The sequence below is a fragment of the Rattus norvegicus genome, chromosome X (genome assembly GCF_021556685.1).
Source record: "Rattus norvegicus strain SHRSP/BbbUtx chromosome X, alternate assembly SHRSP_T2T, whole genome shotgun sequence".
In the NCBI taxonomy this organism is placed as follows: domain Eukaryota; kingdom Metazoa; phylum Chordata; class Mammalia; order Rodentia; family Muridae; genus Rattus; species Rattus norvegicus.
In genome coordinates, this window is record NC_141554.1 from 19,929,968 (window position 1) to 19,942,611 (window position 12,644).

General features: G+C 43.2%; 1 long non-coding RNA gene across 2 annotated transcripts in view; it reads left to right on the forward strand.

Moving 5' to 3' along the window:
• Nucleotides 1-3,395: 3,395 nt before the first annotated feature.
• Nucleotides 3,396-12,644, forward strand: part of LOC102553061 (uncharacterized) — a 117,397-nt gene continuing 108,148 nt past the window's right edge. For both annotated transcript variants that reach the window (XR_015646905.1, XR_015646904.1), the window contains exons 1-3: nucleotides 3,396-3,473; nucleotides 4,652-4,712; nucleotides 10,485-10,532. This is a non-coding gene — a long non-coding RNA (uncharacterized LOC102553061). The remainder of the gene's footprint in view (nucleotides 3,474-4,651; nucleotides 4,713-10,484; nucleotides 10,533-12,644) is intronic.

A 12,644-nucleotide genomic window follows, 5' to 3' on the forward strand; every position in this document is an offset into this window, starting at 1 on the left:
TGATCTTGAGATTCAACTTTGTTGTGAGCATGAACCTTTATCCAATTCCCCTGGACTCTGACTGAACATATCAAAAGGCAACCCTCTGGGACCGAGGCCACCTTGCTCCCCAATGAGGACACTCTTCTCCTTTAGCAAGGGAGGCCTAAGGTATGGGAACTTCCCCACCTAGAGAGAGGAGAACGTAGGAGAAGGAAGGTCAGTGTGTGTGTGTGTGTGTGTGTGTGTGTGTGTGTGTGTTTGGAGAACACATGAGGTCCCACCCATGCCTTTGGAGCTAATAAAAATTAATGATTGCCTAGAGAAAGGGTATCGTTTTCTTCAGTGTTACAGTCACAGGTAAGGTTTTCATGGTTTTGGTAAACAAATAACAACAAAACAAAACTCCTCATGTGTGCTGATACAAGCAACTCTAATTAAACTCACCCAGTGGAAGAGGGTCATGGAGGTAGGAAGGTAGGAAGGAATAGGGAAGAACGATAGACAGTAGTGGGAAAAGCATGAGAAAGTGGGATGGGGAGCAAATATGATCATACTACACTTAGGAAATTGTCAAGCTGTAACATTGTTAAAATTATTTAATTAAATAAGAAAAATAATCTAAGATGAAAGCAGATTAAAGTCATGACATTGGTGGAAAGGCCTCTCCCAGAACTGTGTCTGAGAAGAGGCCTATTAAATTAACTGAGACAATATCCAATTTAGGGGATTTTTTGTGCCCCTTTCTATTAGTGGCTGTCGACTGGATGTCTCTCTACCCCCCTCAAGATCCTTACTTTTCACAAAGGAAGGTAACCCAGCAATTTGGTCAGGCCATAAGGGTCCCAGAAGCCCAGCATTACCTGGAGAGGCTAAGGTGGAAAGCTGCTGCTGAAAAACATCTTCTGTGCTGCCCTCTGCTGGCAAGAGGTGAGACCATAGGTCTGAAAAGGGGACGGTGATCTACAGGATCTACACAAACCATAAGGTTAAGATATAAGATGCTGGCAAGGATGTGGAGAAAGAGAAATACTGCTACACCACTCCTGGACATATCCCAAAAGATGCTCCAACATATAACAAAGACACACGCTCCACTATGTTCATGGCAGCCTTATTTATAATTGCCAGAAGCTGGAAAGAACCCAGATGCCCTTCAACAGAGGAATGGATACAGAAAATGTGGTACATCTACACAATGGAGTACTACTCAGCTATCAAAAACAATGACTTTATGAAATTCATAGTCAAATGGGTGGAACTGGAAAATATCATCCTGAGTGAGCTAACCCAATCACAGAAAACCACACATGGTGTGCACTCACTGATTAGTGGATATTAGCCCAAATGCTCGAATTACCCGAGATAAAATCCACAGACCACATGAAACTCAAGAAGAAGGATGACCAAAATGCAGACGCTTCACTCCTTCTTAAAAGGGGGAACAAAAATATTAATAGGAGGAAAATATGGAGACAACGTTTGGAGCAGAGACTGAAGGAAAGGCCATCCAGAGACTGCCCCACATGATGGTCCAGTCCATATACAGCCATCAAACCAGTCACTATTGGGGATGCCAAGAGGTGCATACTGACAGGAGCCTGATATAGTTGTCTCCTGAGAGGCTTTGCCAGAGCATGACCAATACAGAGGTGTATATTTGCAGCCAACCATTGAATCAAGAACAGAGTTAGAGAAAGGATTGAAGGAGCTGAAGGGGTTTGCAACCCCATAAGAACAACAATACCAACCCACCAGAGCTCCCAGGAACTAAACCACCATTCCAAGAGTACACATGGACAGACCCATGGCTCCAGCTTCATATGTAACAGAGGATGGCCATGTTGGGCACCAATGGGAGAAGAAGCCCTTGGTCTTGCCAAGGCTCGACACCCCCCCCCCCACTGAAGGGGAATGTCAGGGTGGGGAAGCAGGAAGGGGTGGGTGGATGGGTGGGGGAACACCCTTATACAAGAATGTTGAGGAGGGATGGGATAAGGGTCTTTTTGTTTTTTTTTTTTTGTTTTGTTTTGTTTTTTGGGTTTTTGGGGGCTTTTTTTTTTGGTACGGGAAACCAGAAAAGGGGTTAACATTTGAAATGTAAATAAAAATATCCAATAAAAATCTGAAAATAGGAGGCAGAAGGAGGGAGGGAGATGTGTGGGACAGGGGATGGGGAGGAGAATGGGAGGGTCAGGACCAAGTATGGGAAGGGACAGGAGAGATGGCCAGATGGCCGTGAGGATGAATATACATTTGGTGGGGGAGGGAGGCATCTGGAGGAAATGCCAAAGACTTGGGATAGGAGAGGCCCCCATATCAATGCGGGTGACCTTAGCTGAGACTCACAGTACTAAGAATATGGAACTTGAAGAGGCTACTTCCTGTAGCCAGGCAACAACCCCAGTGGACCGATAGGGACACCAACCTACCCACAAAATTTAGCCTGTCTACAAGAAATGCAGGCATGGGGGTTAGAGCAGACTCAGGCAACAGCCAACCAATGACCAACTTGAGACCCATCCCATGGGCAAGCACCAATCCCTGATACTACTAAGGATACTCTATTATTCTTGCACACAGGAGCCTAGCATAACTGTCCTCTGAGAGGCTCCATCCAGCAGTTGACTGAAACAGATGCAGAGACCCACAGTCAAACACTGGATGTAGGTCAGGGACTCTTATGGAAGAGGTAGGGGAAGGGCTGAAGGCCCTGAAAGGGATAAGGAACTCCACAAGTAGACCAACAGAATCAACTAAACTGGACCTTTGAGGTTCCCAGAGACTGAATCACCAACCAAAGAGCTTACACAGGGTAGACCTAGGTCCCCTGCACATATGCAGATGTGCAGCTTGGTCTTCATGTGGGTTCCGAAGAACTGGAGCAGGGCCTATCCCAAAAGCTGTTGCCTGTCTGTGGGATAGTTCTTTTAGCTGGGCTGCCCTGTCTGGCCTCAGTGGGAAAGGAAGCACCTAGCCTCACAGAGATTTGAAGTATCAGGATGGGAGATACCCAGAGGGGGCTTCCACATTCTCAGAGGAGAAGGGGAGGGGAAGGATTGTGGGAGGGGTAACCAGGAGGGAGACATCGATCAGGATGTAAAGTCAATTTAAAAAGTTGAAAAAAAAAAACAAAAACCAAAACAAAACCAAGCAAGCAAGCAGAGTGGTGAAGCCTCACCAGTGGTTGTCTTTAGGACCCGCTACCAGAAGGATTGGGATAGAGGAAGGGAAAGAGGGAGGGAGAAGAGGAGGAGGAAGTGGAAGAAAAGAAGAAGGAGAGAGGGAGTGTATATGTGGGGAGGGAGAGAAACAGAGACAGTGACAGGGAGATAGAGAGACAGAGAGACAGGAAATGATCTCATGAACTTCCCTGAACTCCTTTGCGTGAGGTCACAATGCCTTTCATATTCATGGTAACTGTCTCCTAGGTGAAAGGAGGCCAGGGAAGATGGTCAGCAAGACCTCCTAAGACCTCCTACTTTTAGTCAAAGGTATCTGGTTCCTTCTTTTTTTCTTAAACGTTTGTTTCTAAATTAGAATACAAAGTATCAGGTTTCCTTATAACATTTCCATGAGCTCTTAGTTTCAACTCTTCCCGATCTCTCTCTCTCTCTCCCTCCCTCCCTCCCTCTCTCTCTCCCCCTCCCTCCCTCTCTCTCTCTCTCTCTGTCTCTCCCTCCCTCCCTCCCTCTCTCTCTCTCCCCCCCCTCTCTCTCCCCCCTCTCTCCCTCTCTCTCTCCCTCCCTCCCTCCTTCCTTCCCTCCCTCCCTCTCTCTCTCCCTCCCTCCTTCCCTCCCTCCCCCTCCCTCTCTCCCTCTCTCCCTCCCCCTCTCTCTCTCTCTCTCTCTCTCTCTCTCTCTCTCTCTCTCTCCCCCTCTCTCTCCTTTCTATCCCCCTGTTCCCATCCTTGGTTACATTCTTCCCACCCCCAGGGGTTCCCTTCCACTTCTATGTCGTATGTACACTATTACTCTCCTTACCTGTGAGGCCCCTGTCTTGCCCCTCTCATGGGCCTCCTTTGATTTTCTTGGCCTCCATGCATAAACACTGTTCTATACACATATCTAAAACTTAGAAGCTAGGCTTCCCATATGAGATAGAAAATGTGATGCTGGTTTTTCTGGGTCACATTACCTCACTCAGTAAAATACGTTTCAGTTCTATCCTTTGACTGTGAATTTTATCCTTTCCCTTTTCTTTACGGCTTCTATGTATGTACCCCATTTTCATTATCCACTCATTAGGTGTTGGACAGCAAATATAGATGAGCAACTCTCTCTACAGTAGGATACAGAGTCCTTTAGTATTGTATACGCCCAGGAGTGGTATAGCTGGATGTTATAGTGGATTTATTTTTTTGAGAAACATCCACACTGACTTCCATAGCATTTGACGGAAGTTCGTACTTCTACCAACCAATCTCCTGGCCAGCATTTGTGGACAGCTGTTTTCCTGTTTTGATGGCATGGGCTAAGATAGACCTCTATGTGGTTTCATTCACATTTCCTGAATAATGAAAAGTAAACATTTTGAAAATATTCATTGGCCATTTCTACTTTTGAGAGGTCTCTGCTTGATTTATTAGCCTATATTTAAAACTGAGTTATGTATCATTTAATGGGCCAAGCAAGATGGTGGCTGAGTAAATCCTCATGCAATCTCTCCCCAGACCAAGGAAGCAGAGCAGCTACTACAGGCCACAATAACTTCACAGGAGCTAAGGGAATCAGGTAAGAGAATGCCACATCTGCTTACAGTATAACAAAATCGAAAGAGTGCTGAAGAAAATGGGAAGAAAAAAATGTCTCCCCATCATTCCCTTTGCCATAGCTACTTTTTTCTTGTTCAAGCAAATGCCATGACAAAAGAAACTTATGGAAGAAAGAGTTTATTTGAGCTTCTGGTTTCAGAGGCATGAGTCCATCATAGGTGTGAAGGTGGTGAGAGGTGACACATGGTAGCTAGCGGGCATGGCGATAGTAGCAGGGAGCTGAGAGCTCACATCTCCAAACACAAGCATGAAGCAGAGAGAATGAACTAGAAAATGCTTTGGAGCTTTTCATCCCATAGTCTGGCCCCCAGTGCCTTAGTGACATGCTTTTCCCAGCAAGGCTGCACCACTTAAATCTCCTCCCTTGGGCCAGGGGCCAAGTGTTCTACTACTATTGAGGTGTATGTTGGATTCTTCTCATTCAGACCCTTACAACTTTCCTCCGGATCCAAGAAAACCCCAGAAAGAAATACTTACCACTTGGAGGGGGGAGAGAAAATTAAATCTAGGTTTTAGACTTGAAATCCAGGATTGGGCATGTCATAGTGACATTCGACTAGAAAACGGTTCCATGATGCCTATTTCGTTAGGTTAGTACACGAAACTAAGCCATTGTAACTGTGTATGGAAGGCAATAAAGACTCCGCTAAGCATCACCCACCCCCCACCCCCAAACCTAACCTCAGGCTTGAGAGTAGGAAGCAAATTCAACCAGCTGAGGAACACGATAGAGAATCTAGGACAGGCATTTTCCTGTGAGTCCAGTAGCAGGCTCAGTGTGAGACCAAGATTTAAGTAAAAAAAATAATAATAATAAAGGTTGTATAGGTAGTTCAAAGCTCAGACAGAGCTTGTAAACCAATGATCACACGGGAATCTGTGTTCCTGTAGGACAGACCTGAGTTTCAGTTGCATCAGTTCTACCCATAAAGTAGGCTTGGGAACACCTGTCCTACCCTGAGAAAGTCCAAGCCCCTCTGGCTGATACATAGATGTGGTGCAACTTAGTTTTGGGGCCAGGGGACTGTCTCCACCACTCTCCCCCAACTTCAGCCAATTCAGCAGTACTTGTATACAAGACTCCTGAACCTCCACAGTACTAATCCCAGAACCATTTGTACAACATGTGGGACTGATTTGTGATTTGGCCTGCATCATTGCTATCTGTGATGATTTTACAGCTTCTCACAACTCATGAGATACACACAACCCAGCTTACCAGAAGCCAAGATGATCAATAGTCTGCCTTCACCAACAATATACAAGGCTCCACTTGTGTCGTTCAAGGCTCCATTGAAGGATGAGTAGCACAGAGTAATAAAAGAGTAATAAAGGATATAAGCCTTTGCCCTGGAGCCTGTTTAGCTGCTGAAGCCACACATGGCCAGGCCTTCCAGCCCGCATAAATAGTTCTGCCTGAGGACAGAGCCTCTGGTGCAGTTCCTGTAAGGGAAGGTATGCAGCCTCGGTTTACTGGACTTCCCATTCCACCACTTGTAGCTAGCTCTGCCAGTCCTGGGTTATGGGGCTAAGGAACTGGCAACCCTTTGAAGCACAGTTCTTGTTCCTAACCCATTGTTGTACCAGTCTTCTTGGGCAGTGGCCTCAGAGAGAGACACAGCTTTTGGCTCTTGTGCATGCAGGAGCTTGTGGCTGATCCATTGACTGTGATTCTTAAAAGCCTAACCACAAGCCAGTAACTGTAAACAAGGCCCCCAGCACAACCACTACAGGAAAGACAACTCTCCACGTACTCTACTGCATGATTTTTAGTGGAAAATTTGGAAAAAGCTCAACTTTGCTTGCAGCACTGAAACAATGACACCACATCATTGATAGGCTTCTGACAGCTCTGTACCTTGGTACTATATAGTGCTAGGATAAAGCAAGTGACTAAGATTCCTTAAAATCCCTTGAAAGACAGGCATAGACAATACCTGATCCTTCAGAGACAGATGATACGATATGGTAACAAGCAGCATGAGCTTTTAGAAAACCATGTCATAAAATGACAGAAACTGACCAGGTAGTAACCAATGTGATAGTAACCTCAGAGAACTTAAAACAATTGTTTCAAGGAATTTAAGGAATTCTTTTAACTCAATAAGCTTGAAGAAAACAGAAATGTGTCATTATTATAACAAAGAAGCAACAAAAATATAGGAGCAATTTAAAAGTCAAATAGAAATTATTAAGATGAAAAATCCATTTAGGAAAACTTTAAATGTGATATGGACTCTAAATAGAATAGACAAAAACAGAGTAAGTGGCCTAGAATATAAAGCACTTGAAATATAGTTTGAGAAGAGAAAAAGAGAGAAAATGCTTACTGGTACTTTAAGGGACAATATTAAAGAAGTAAATATGTGTGATACTAGGGCTGACCCAAGAAGCACCTGAGACTGCCAAAGGATCAGAAAGCTTATTTCTGGGTTACAATAATCAGTACTGTTTAAAGGTTCCTACTTCAAAAACCAATTATAGATTGAACACAGTTTCTATAAAAAATATAGTGGCTTTCTTCACAGATGTAGAAAAATGTAAAACTTGTATTAAACCATAATAACTCCCAATTGTCAAAGATATTTTGAGCAACAAGAACAAAGCAGGAGATACTAAGCTACCAGACTATGCTACCTTACTTTAAAGGTTACTATAATGCTATAGTAGTCAAATCAGTATTGGATTGAAATAAACACACACACACACACACACACACACACACACACACACACACACACACACAGAGAGAGAGAGAGAGAGAGAGAGAACAGAGAGCCCAAAAGTAAACACAGAGAGAGAGAGAGAAAGAACAGAGAGCCCAAAAGTAGACACACACACACACACACACACACACACACACACACACACACAGAGAGAGAGAGAGAGAGAGAGAACAGAGAGCCCAAAAGTAAACACAGAGAGAGAGAGAGAAAGAACAGAGAGCCCAAAAGTAGACACACACACACACACACACACATACACACACACACACACACACACATCTATCACCAAATGACTTCTGAACAAAAGCACCAAAAAATATACTGTGAAGAAGAAACATCCCCTTTAACAAATGGTGTTAAAAACTGCACAGCCACATGCAGATGAATGTTTAAGACCTTAGCATAAGACACGACTTTATCTAACCACTAGAATAAAGCACAAGGAAATGCTTTGCAATATTGAAATTGGCAAGATTTTTGGGATATGATCCCCCTGAAATACATACAATGAAAACCAAAGTATACAAGTGGGATTATATCAACTATAACCGCTTTAGTACAGCAAAGGAAACATTCAACACAGTACAAAAATAACCTACAGCATGAGGCTACACGGTTCTTGACGATATCTGAGAACATAATGATATCTAAAACATATAAGAGATCCTAAAACTAGCAATTAGACAAACCAACATATTAGACAATTATATATATTTAATTATTTGTAATTATCTAGGATAATGGCACTTTTACATGCCATGGGCTATCAGATAAACATCCCCGTGCCAAATGCGTATCATTTCCCTCCCAGTTGGTCAGAGGAATCCCCTATTTCTCAAAGCAATGCAGGCTGCTGCCAGTGCTCTTGGGTACCAACCACAACCTGAAGGTAAGAGAGTATTGCTGAAGATACTGCGTATTTGAATCCTAAGACAGAGAATTCAAGCTAGTACAGTAACCTGGACGTTTCAGCACTACTGGCTAGCTTTCACAGTCCTACTAGATCTTACGCAGGCAGCCTTGGGAGAAAATCATCCACAGTCTTACCCAGTTGTGAATCCTGAAAACTACAATAACAACCAGCCTAGTAAAATCTTTCCATAGGTGTAATAGCGGCATAAATGTTACAGAGGTAACAAAACCACGTTCTGATTGGATTTAAGATCTACTCCACAGGTCTAAACTCCACATGTTCAGTATTGTAAATCTAATCAAGAACCTACAGGTCAAGAAGAGGTCATAGACCTCAGTGGTTTGCTGTTAGCATTGACCTCTGTATTTGACATGCTCTGGGTGTGTCTCTCAGGAGAGATCTATATCCGGTCCCATTCAGCATGCATTTTTTTTTTTAGTTTCATCAATCTTATCTAGTTTTGGTGTCTGTATATATATGGGCCACATGTGGGGCAGGCTCTGAATGGCCATTCCTTGACTCAATGCTCTAAATTTTGCTTCCATATCCCCTCCTATGGATATTTTTTCCCCTTTTAAGAAGGAGTGGGAGCATCTACATTTTGGTCATCCTTCTTCTTGAGCTTCCTGTGGTCCCAGGGAGGCTTTCTTAGGGAGATTAGAAGGCAGCTTTGTAGGTGAAGGGGTTTTCTACAGCTCCCTATGGTGGATCCTGATAAAAAGAGACAGTGGTGGCTTTAAGGGGTTTATTGTCATGGCAGAAATTGGATGAATAAAATCATATCCTACTTCTCAGAGTGGGCCGGAGATTAAAAATACCTTTCGCAGGACTGAAAGAGCTTGAAGGGGCTTGAGACCCCATATGTACAACAATGCCAACCAACCAGAGCTTCCAGGGACTAAGCCACTACCTAAAGACTATACATGGACTGACCCTGGACTCTGACCTCATAGGTAGCAATGAATAGCCTAGTAAGAGCACCAGTGGAAGGGGAAGCCCTGGGTCCTGCTAAGACTGAACCCCCAGTGATCGTGATTGTTGGGGGGAGGGAGGTAATGGGGGGAGGCATAGAGGGGGAGGGGGAGAGGTTAGGGGGATGTTGGCCCAGAAACCGGGAAAGGGAATAACATTTGAAATGTAAATAAGAAATACCCAATTTAATAAAAATGGAGAAAAAAATACCTTTAGCTGGGAGCAGTGTCTGGGAAGAGAAATTCATTGGCTAAGTCTCCAGGCCTTTAGGCACCTCATTATAATGGGATCTGTCTTGAGCCTACGTGACCTAAGGTCATGTCCTCTACCTGTGAAGGTGCTTGCCCTTATGTGACTGATGGTCTCAAATCTATGGAGGGCTGCAGGCTAATGACCAGCCTGGTTTCCTGGGAGTCAGGCGAAACGCCTATGGTTCCTCAGGGTCACCAGGGTTTCAAACCCCCTCGACTAGAACCAGGGTCTTTCACAGTCCCAGTTGTTAGAGATTTGTTTTTGCAGTAGATGACCATTAACACAGAGATACACAATGGATCAGTGTTGAGAATAAAGCAATATGGAGTGTTCAGTTCTAAATGGTTTATCTTTTCATAAACCTTCCTCCAAAGGCTCAGGGATCATTGCAAAAGCAACAGCATTAAGACAGAGCCAGAAATTGTGGCGGCTGCAACAATGTTGTTTGAAAATAACAGGGCTTCACATAGGGACTGGCAGTTGCTGTAAGTGCGTGCACAGGGCCTGTAGATGACCAAGTCAGTCAACATTTCAGAATGGATGAGGGAAAGTAGTAGTGGTTATGAGACAGAGGCACTGGAGGGGAGGAAGTGAGGGATACATTTGACCAAAACACCTTACAATCATGTATTAAATTCCCTTTCCCAGATAAAAAAAAATTGAAAAGAGAAATAAATACAGGTTTTCATGAAAGTATTCACCAGACCACATGTTTGAAGTTGCCCTGTTTAATTCAACACAGACCACAGAAGGGAGCCTAGTGATTGATTCTAAATGTCCCAGTCGTCACAGGAAACAGTGACTTGGAAGAGGTAAAATTTAATTTTATTAAATGAGGTAAATTTAACTTTATTTCTCTCTTATTTAGGCCAGTAAACTCCAAATATTTGACTTCATCATGTCATCTGATGTAAAGGTAATCATGATTAATATATCCATTAATTTATTTTGTTACTGAAGTTTTAAGATATTCATGTTTTGTATTTACACATTTCAATTTGAAGTAGACATATTTCATATACTTAGTAATCATAAGTGGTTAATGGCCACCACATGTGTGAGTACTGGTGTATACATAAGAGCATTCATTAATATTAGATGCTGAATATGAATGCTATTTAAGGACATGACATTCTAGCATCTAATTAATTTCCCTTTGGAACTGTGTAGATAATATCCAGGCCTTAATAATATTTGTTTTGTTCTATAATTCCAGGCAGCTCTGTCAGGATACAAACAGCCCTGCATACCTAAATAGTTCTTTGGGGCTTAATAGAAACCTTGCTTATCTTTTTTCTTCAGAATCAGTTCTCCAGAGAAAGGAGAAAATGAATTCAGTGTGAAAGGTAGAACATGTGATATAAAGAAATTCAAAGGTGTTCTAAGACCTAGGAAATGAGGTCAACATTCAGGCAGAGGACTTAGGAATTTGCTTGCAATAACACATGGTACTGGGTGAGAAGTAGGACCCTGGTTCCATGAAGATCACTGCGATGCAATGCACCCCCTAAGCCCTTTCTCTTCTTATTTAATTTTCTTTTAAAATACATTTAGTTGGGGAAAGAGAGCGAACATTCTCCCACTGTCAGAAATTAATGCAGTTGACTTTCCCACATGGGTGGGGGAGGCACCACAGGAGTCAGGAATCAGCACAACTGGAGTGAATGAATAAGCCTCACCGTGTGGAAACCAACTTCATGATCATGGTGTCACTTCTGCTATGCCAACACCTTAGCCCTACTTCAATAAAGAAAAGTCCAGAGTCACGGTCAGATTTGGAGTACAGGATTAGGCAGCATTAAGCCTTTTACAGGCGAAAGATTTGCCCTCAGATAGAAGTGGCCGAACCTTTTCCCCCACTAATCTTGTAAGTCCATTTATTGACAGAAGAAACACATACATGCAATACTTTTAATGTAAGTGCATGTCTGGCCTCAGTAGGAGAGGAAGTGCCTAACCTTGTAGAGACATCAGGCTGTGGATACCCAGGATGGGCCCTATACTCTCTAGAGGAGAAGGAGAGGGGGGATGAAGGGACAGACTCTATGGGGAGGGGGAGGAGGTAGGACGGCTATTGGGATGTGATAAAATAATAAAAACATTTAAAAAGGAAATATATTCATAAATTGAAAAAATATATCAGTGCAGGTCATTAAACCCAGAAACTTTCTAAACCATGGGAAAGAATCCTTCCACGTGCATCCAACCACCTAACTGGAGATCCACATGGAGTTCGGAGGAAACAAAACTATTGCTTCTCTCTTGCAGTCATTAGTTCTTGAGAACACTAAAGGAAGAAATTGATGGTCTAGGTGGGTACTGAATTATCTGGGGGCTGGTGAGCTGATACGGCCATCTGCCTAAGTAAACTGTGTTTGTCCACAGTGGGGACTCTTAGTGGACAGGAGAAACTATCCCCACTGAGAAACTACCTCCCAGAATAGTAGCCCTGTAGTTTCAAGCACAGTAAGTGTCCTTAGGTTTACTGGACATGATAGTGCTTCCATTTTCAGGTTTTATTTCTTGTTTATGGTGTGTGCTGGGAGGACTTTGATGACTGCTTTGACCACAATGAGAGTTTTCATTTGTTTCCTCCTACCACTCACAACAGCATCCCCATTGGCTTGAAAATAACTGTCCAAATGTGTGCTAGATACTACTCATTCCTAGACAGGATGGTAATTCTGCCAATCCATTTAAGGAACAGCTATCAAAAACAATGACTTTATGAAATTCATAGGCAAGTGGATGGAACTGAAAAATATCATCCTGAGTGAGGTAACCCAATCACAGAAAAACACACATGGTATGCACTCATTGATAAGTGGCTATTAGCCCAAATGCTTGAATTACCCTAGATGCACAGAACACATGAAACTCAAGACAGATGATCAAAATGTGAATGCTTCACTCCTTCTTTAAAAGGGGAACAAGAATACCCTTGGCAGGGAATAGGGAGACAAAGAGTAAAACAGAGACAGAAGGAACACCCACTCAGAGCCTGCCCCACATGTGGCCCATACATATA